We start from the raw sequence: 8856 nt of genomic DNA on the forward strand, positions 1-8856 counted from the left end.
GATTCCCATATACTAGACATTGTGCTTGGCTCTTCCCTCATGCTATTTACATTTTGGGGGGCAGCAGGAAACTTGTAGGGTTGAAAATGAATAACTAAAAATCCAAAGTAGGTAAGTGCTGATAAAGATGACCGGGGTCAAGGAAAAAACTGAGTGGGGACCTATTTTATATATTTTGTTAGAAAAAATGCTCTTATCAGGTGATAATCAATAGTACTCACAGTATTTCCTTAATAAAATAGATAAGAGATAGAAATATGATCCATACAATCTCTATAGGGAGGGAGAATTTTAGTGTGCATGCAAAAGAAAAACATGAAGTCAGTGATTTGTTTGCAATCTAATAGTGGAATAGTTACATGTTTCACAGTGGCAGCCTAAGGCTGCTATAATTGAGAAAAAGAGGTATGAGGAGAGGAAGCAAAAGGAATAAATCAAATTTGCAGATGATGTCTAAGAAAAATATTTTCAGTATGTCTGCTGGCACCAGAAACTGATTGGAAGCAAATAGAGTAAAAGCCTACTAAATTTTTTAGAGAATCATTTTGCTAAAGAAATCACAAGCCTAGGTAAACACCAAACCAAACCAAACTAGATAACAATAACATCAAAAAATCTCTAACTATTCTAACATCAAAGCAACACAGAGGCCCCCATATTTACATGAGCAAGGATTAAAAAAATCATATTCCCACTGATTATTGCAATTGTGGTCAAACAGAAAAATGAACAACAAACAAAAATATCTTCCAGAAAATGGAGCTAAGAACCACACAAAGATTAAAAAATACACACACGCAGGTGCACGTGCACGCACACACACACGGATATTTATATTAAACATACACATTTAATTAAATAATGTAATTAAATGTATATATAATACATAGATCACCATATCTAGACCTCAGGGCTAACATTTGACATCACCCAGAGATCTAGGATTTGAACTGGGTTCGGAGACAGGATGGGAATATGCATGACTTTTCTTGCTGGGAAGAGATTTCTACAGGTTTGAAGAAGGGATGCATGGACATCTTCTGGTCAGATGTGTAACCCTTTATTTTACTGATGGATACGCTTGATCTCTCTGAACGTCATTTGAGTTGTTAGGCTGGATGTAAAGTAGTCATTACTTTTGGACTACAGTAACTCTGTTTCTACAAATAGAAACAAATAAATTGGGCTGTATTAACAAATGAATAGTATAGCCACTCTGACGCTGAAAAGCTGAAAAAAAGAACTAACATTTAGGAAATTTTAACACAATATTGGGGTTATATTCTCTCAGGTTAAAGAAAAAAGAACTCTAAACAATTATTGGAGTCTAACTGGTAGGCTTCTTTTTATGCAGAGGCCTGGATTAGTAATTGTGGAACTATTTTCCATATACTTTGGAATTAAACAAGTGGATATCTTGAGACTAGAAGACAGTTTTCTCATTGTTGGTAAAAGGATTTACAAACATGGAAAGGAGAAGATAGAGTGAACCCAGTGATGGTAGATTAAAATTAGAGACATCAAAATCTACTCATAACTTTTAACAGACACATAAATGTAGACATAGATATGTATGTCTGTTTGTATCGTGTGTGTGTCTGTGTGTGTGTGTGTGTGTGTTTTACAGGTGCTCTGTGGAGAGGATTTAGAAACAATAATGCTCCAGAAGCAATGAGTACAATTTACCTGGATCTCAGACCTAGTTTCCAAACACCATTTTCTATTAAAAAAAAAAAAAGAGACTCTTAGGAGAAATGGCTGATTCTAGTGCTGGCGAATGGGAAGTTCATGATGAACCTGGAATATTTTCATTTGCCAGAACAGAGCAGAATGTTTAAAGAATGATGAAGAGATGTAAAAGCATTTATGATTCAGTTTCAGGGAATTCCCACTTGCCAAATCTTGGATAATTTGAGCATATAATAAACAATATTTTAAAAATATAACTCACCAAATAAGAATTCATAAGTCCACATAGATAGAAAGAATAGATGGAAGGGAAGAAGAGAGGAAGGGAGGAAGGGAGGAAGGAAGGGTGGGAAGGAAGGCAGGTAAAACCTTTTGTTACAGTACAATGGCAAAAAATAAATGTGCAAAACTATGGAATTAAAAATCACCATTTAGCAAACATCTATTCAGGCAAGGATCATCAGCAGATGGTTTAATTAGATTGAAAGTTTGAGGAGTAACACGGATTTCCATAATCTCAAAGTATCTTTTCACACAGTTCTTACTAGTTACAAAAGGAATTAGTAGTACCATTATAGTAAAAATAACTGGCAAACATTATCTTAACCAAGTGATCAAAGTTAACATCACCAGTAAATGGGATAAATCAACATCATTTGCCTCTTGATAGCATGCACTGAGAACATCAGATCACTTTTGCAGGATATCTGCCAAACGCCTGATGCTACTAATGAGGAAACATCAGACAAATTGAAATTGAAGTACATTCTACAAAATTACTGGCCTGTGTCTTGAAACACACTAAATGACTGCCAAACGGTTCAAGATTAATTTAGCAGTCTAAAAAACATGACAACTGAATGTAATGTGGGACCTGATATTTTCTTTTGCTATAAAGGATGTTATTGAGACAATCAGAAAATTCAGAGTAAGGTTCACAGATTAGATAATAGGATTGTATCAAGAGTATTATCCTGATTTTGAACATAATTCTGTAACTATATGAGAAAGACCTTGTTTTTAGGAAAACCAGGCTGAGAAATTTAAGAATAAAGAGGCATCATGGCTGCAAGTCAGTCTCAATAGCTCAGAAAGAAATCATATAGATACGGAGAGAGAAAACAGAATAAAAGAGATATGATAAAATAGTCATGTTAGCATTTGTGAAACCTGAGTGAAGGACATAGGAAAATTTTTATACTATTGTACTATTGCAACATTTTTGTACATTTGATATCTGTTACAAAAAAAAAAAAAAATGCCAGCTTTCTTCACCATCCTCCCCTGAAAGCAAGTAGCCTGCCTACTACAGATTCTAAGTGAAGAGGCTGGCAAAGGTACATCCTCTGAGTACAGATTGAAGTATTGCTTAATATATTAGTCTTGACAATATAATTTCTTCATCAAGATTGTTCATAACTCAAACCACAGAGTTTTCTATTACCTGCAAGTCTCCAGAAAATCATAGATCCTGTCAGTTTGGTCTTTCAGCAGAGAAAAACTTTCTCTAATGAATAAATTTTAGGCAAACAGTAGAAGACAAAAAGTTGCATTTAGATTACAAAAAAATAGATAGATACCAGGTACATGTCATTCCTGACATTTGTCACTAGAGTAATATCAAATGGGAAACCCTTTCTAAACTTATGTACAATTGATAACCTGCTCAAAATAGTAGTTGCTACTATAACAGTCATCCACATAGTCTATATTAAGTAATATCAATTTATTAAACATTCATTAATTTTTTCCTTCACAGAGAAACCAAATCCACAGCATGAAAATTTGACACCTTGTTAAAATTTAGGCATGTAATCTTTCATCAAGGATGAATCTTTTAAGGACACATTTATTCAAATAATAAATGTAATCACTTATCTTACGACTTTAAGCTGTGTTTATGTCTCTTATTTCCACAGGAGTTTTGCCTAACTAAAAAAGAAAAAAACTATCTTCCCCCTGACCCCCCCCAACACAAAAATCTCCTCTGAAACTGGAGCAGTATTCCCTTCATTTTACTCATAAGGAAGTTAACATAAGAAAAATTTGACTTTCCCAAGAGCCAGTAGGTAAAGTCTTGTGTTAAATCCAGTCTTCTGTTCCTTCCTTCTTGTTCTGAGTTGGTTTTGTTCCATTTCAATATCCTATCTTGAATATAATAATCGTAACAACTGTGCAGTTGTAGACATCCACTTTTAATCTGCTTATATTTTGGTTTTTAAAATATAATTTTGAAGCTGGGAAGGCAGTTTAAGGAATACAGCTATCTTTAAGTATAAAATGAGGTTATTTGTTGAATTGTTTATCTAAATGTGAAACAAAGATCAGTGTTTCAATTAATTACTACATTACCCATCTGTCCATATCTTGGCTTGAAAGATTCATTTTCATATTAGATTAAAAATCTTAGTTTGCATTCTATTTTTTTAAAAAAGATAAGAGAATTGGCACATTAGAAATCTTAAAATACAGAATGGAAAAATTAGAGGCCAGCTTAATGACTATTTTACACATTTGTGTTCTTATTTACAGTACTTTATAGAATGTCATGTTTAAAATGTCATCTAAAAATAAGATAACTAGTAACAAATATGGATATTTCACATATAATAAATTCTAGTTTAAAATTTAAAGTGCATTCTGTAATTCATGCTTTTTTTTTTTAAAGCTTTTATCATGTTTTTTGACAATATAAAGTCTACCTTAATGCTGAGGTAGGATCATCTTATTTATTAGAACATGTAATATTTGCAAGAGAAATAGCAAAGAAAATGTTAATATTGGCAAAAAAATATTTGGAGTAACAATGCAATTTCAAAAATGAAAAAAAGTAGAGTTATTGAAAAATAAGTCTGCCACTCTTTTTTTCTCAAAATTACCTGTACAGTCACCTTATTGCAGTAGAATTCTTTTTCATATCAGTACATTTCATGGAGCCCATCAATAAAGTAAATAATGGCCAGGTGTGGTGGCTCATGTCTGTAATCTCAGCACTTTGGGAGGCCGAGGCGGGCAGATTACTTGAGGTCATAAGTTTGAGACAAGCCTGGCCAATGTGGTGAAACCCTGTCTCTCCTAAAAATACAAAAATTAGCTGGGCATGGTGGCAGCCACCTGTAATCCCAGCTACTTCAGAGACTGAGGCATGAGAATTGCTTGAACACAGAGGTGGAGGTTGCAGTGAGCCGAGATCGCGCCACTGCACTCTAGCGTGGGAGAGGGAGACTCTGTCTCAGTAAATAAATAATAATAATAAATAAATCGCATAATTAGTGTAGTTTTATAAGTTAAAATTTGAAAGTCTCTTTTGATGTCTTTTAATGTTAATAAAGATCTTTGATATAATCAAAATTTTGCAAGTAGAATTCTGGATGATAGTTCATTATTATACTAACCTAAACATATTTGTTTTGCTGTTATTGTTGTTGTTCTGTTTGTAAAGCTTTATAATTCAATTAAGATTGGATAGTAATAGAATGGACATATAGCAACTGGGGCAAGGAACTGATCACCTGAATCCTGCCAATGAGTAACAAAGTCTATCTAAATGGTGCCAAGAAAAATATATCCTCAGCTGTCAAATAAAGAAAGAACATTTTATTACCAGCTGATGTTCTAACTTTTACCCTCAGAATAGATCTCTAATGAGCGATGTTGAATTCTAATGAAAACCTTTGTTTTATTTAACTTCCACTCCTACTCCACACTTAACACCAAAAGTGCTCTCAAGACGATCACTATCACGCCTTCCTGCCTTTGGGACACTCTATCCTGCTTCTTTCCTTCCTATGCACACACATGCTACATCCCATATTTCCCAGTCATTTCTGCTGACTCCTCCTTCTCTATTAAGTTTCTAAATGTTTAAGTTTCTCACCTTTGGAAGGGGTATGCCCAGGATATTTTTTCAATTAAATTATTGCTTTCTACATGATTCCCTCATCCAGTATGTGATACTAAATACCACCTCTGAGCACATAACTTTCCACACTTGTGGCCATCCCTTGTGTCTCCCTGGTATCCAGCCTCATAATCAAGTTTTACCAAGGAAGCAACTTCAACTCAACATGTCAAGAAAAGATCTCTTGATATTTTCATATTCTATACCGTTCTCTACCATCCCTGTTCTTCTCTGACTCTTTACACAACACCTTGATCTAGCTGGAGGCTCAAGCACAAACACAGGAGTCATTCTCATTTATTCCTTTTTCTCATCTCCTAGTGACAATCATATAGCAAAGTCCTCTAATTTTACCTTCAAAATACATCTCTTACCTATTTATCTCTGCTGATGCCATGCTAATTCAAGTCACCTCTCTTCTGGACACCTGCAGTTGCTTCGTAACTCCTCCACTTATTTGCTGTCAGGGTCCTGGTAAGAAATAGATGGTACATCACAAGATGAGGACGTGGTTGAGGAATGAACAAGGGATGAGAAAACTGTGTCTGGGCCAGCCCAAGGCCATATGGAGCAAGGCAAAGAGGTAGTTACTGAAATCTGGCATGAGCAGTGATGATAGGAAGTCCTCCCAACTTGGGCCACTGATAGCATCTGAGGCCTTAGTTATGGGAGCATGAGGAATGTCAAACCTCAGCTCAGCAGATGTGTTCTTAAAAGGAAAAGTTGCTTCCATTTCTTTCTCCTTTCACTCTGTGAATTCTGCCATTGGCCAAATCCAATGGTAAGAGAGATGGCTAGGGTGTCTGATACTGTCTAAAATGATCAGCCTCCCTGGATGGATAAAGGGGGAAAGTAGATTGGGAAGGCCAGGAATATCCAACATACTCTACCACAATCCTTTTCCTACAAATTAAAAACATGCAATTAAAAAAATACCGTTCAGAACTTGTGAATCAAATACCTAAAAATCTCATTGCAATTACAATGAAATTAAAAATTTTACCATGCCACCTTGTGCTTCTCTTTCATTTGAATCTGTCCATTTTCCCTCTCTTTTCACATGCTTGTGAACACACACACACACAAACACAGACACACACACACAGACACACACTGCATTCCAGCTTCACTGGCCCAGAACGTAGATCTGTGCTGACTAAAAGTCTTTACACTTCCACTTTCTCATGTTCAGGATGCTCTTCCCTCTTCTTTAGCAAACCACACACACACACACAAAGTCAACATCTAGAGCAATCAATAGCAATTGACATCTATGAAGAATAACAAACAAGGTAAGGTGGAAAGGGGCAGAGGTACTTTATTATTTTATATACTGTAGTCAGTGAAGAAGTCTCTAATAAACTGATGTGTGAGTAGAGACCTAAAAAGAAGGAAGAGAGGGAGACATTCAGGAACACTCATTTAATAGACTCAAGGCAGAACAAATATAAAATCTTTGATATAAGTTTGTCATGTTTGAAAAATAATGAACTATAGAATGACTGGCCCAGTGGTGGGAGGGAGAGCCATAAAAGACACATCAGAGAGGTGGCCAAGGAAAGATCACACAGGGCTTTAAAGGCCATTGTAAACATGTTGGCTTTTATTGTGAATGAAATGGGAAGTTACTGGAAGGTTTTTAGTGGGAGAATTATAGGACCTACATTAAATTTTATGCAGATCACTGTCATAGCTGTGTTGAGAATAGGCAACAGGAAGACAAAGATGATGGCTAGGTGACTGGATAGATTCTACTGCTGTACCCAGACTAGGGAAGATGCTAGCTCAGACAAGAGAAGTCACAAGAAGCACTTGGATTTTAGGTATTTTGAAAGAAGAGCATGCAGGATTTCCTGATGATTGGATATGGAATTTGAAAAAAAAATGATGTCAAAAATGGCTCCAATGTTTCAGCAACAGATTGCAAATCCTAACATTGCTTTAGTACTTGGTTATATGCTCTTTTATAGAATTCAAATTGTTTTATGTGAATAGATATTTATCTGTAATGATATAGCTAGAATCCTGAAAGAGAGGACTCAATAGGATTGGCCTCAATCTCCTAACACAGTGTGTGGCACTTTGTAGACACTGTAATTACTTGCTAAACGGATGAATGATATTTGGTTTTTTTAACTGAGAGTCTCACTCCATCACCCAGACCGAAGTGCAGTGGTGTAATCTCAGCTCACTGCAACCTCTGCCTACTGGGTTCAAGTGATTCTCCTGCCTCAGTCTCCCAAGTACCTGGGATTATAGGTGCGTGCCATCGCCTGGTTAATTTTTGTATTTTTTAAGTGGAGATTGGGTTTCACCATGTTGGCCAGGCTGGTCTTGAACTCCTGACCTCAGATGATCCACCTGCCTCGGCCTCCCAAAGTGCTGGGATTTCAGGTATGAGCCACTGTGCCCGGCCAGATTGCTTTTTCTTTTTGATGTCAACCTTGATGTACTAATCCTGACGTATCATTCAGGCTCTTAGGTTGTGAACTAACAAAAAACAAACAGCTTTCCAGGTAGTAGCCAGAGAAGATAATATAATTAGCAGCTCTTTCAGGCTGAGAGAATTTTACAGTAGTGGAAACAGAAAGCTCTAAAAGTGAGTATAACTTTCATTTCTCCTAAAGTATCCAACAAGTACCAGGCTCAAATAAGATACTCAATTGTTATTTGCTTGTATTTAAATGAAGTAGTTAATATTAACAAGTTTAATAATGTTTTTGACATATATTCCAGTGAGTTTATTTAAAATTTTTTTTGGCTTCTTTCTGGATCTCTACTTGTGAATCATACTTTATATTGAAGTGGTTAAGGTACAACCGAAACATACATCACTCTGAACTGGTTAATGAAAATTGGCATTGTAGGTGAATATAACTGTAGTAGAACGGAAAGAAAAAGTATTCATTAAAAAAATCTGGATAGTCTTTGGTGAACAAAAGATTCAAACATTTTTAATCTAAGCAGGTTATTATAACCTGTAGTGAAACACATATATATATAGCCAAAATTATTTTGAAAAATTTCTGTGCCTAGTTTGAGTTATAAAAAAAATCTACTTTCCACCCAAGGTTATTGAGCAAAGAAAACTTTTTAATCATTGACAGATTTTGTCCCATCTTTTAAAAAACCAGGTATAAAAAAACTAGCTTTAAAAGCTACATATATAGTTATATACCTATATATGTATATATGTGTGTGTATGATTTTAAAGTTTCATAGTTATATATGTATACATAAAATACACATTTATATATGTAATATAG

This window comes from Theropithecus gelada, chromosome 4, assembly GCF_003255815.1.
Source record: "Theropithecus gelada isolate Dixy chromosome 4, Tgel_1.0, whole genome shotgun sequence".
NCBI classification, from domain to species: Eukaryota; Metazoa; Chordata; class Mammalia; order Primates; family Cercopithecidae; genus Theropithecus; species Theropithecus gelada.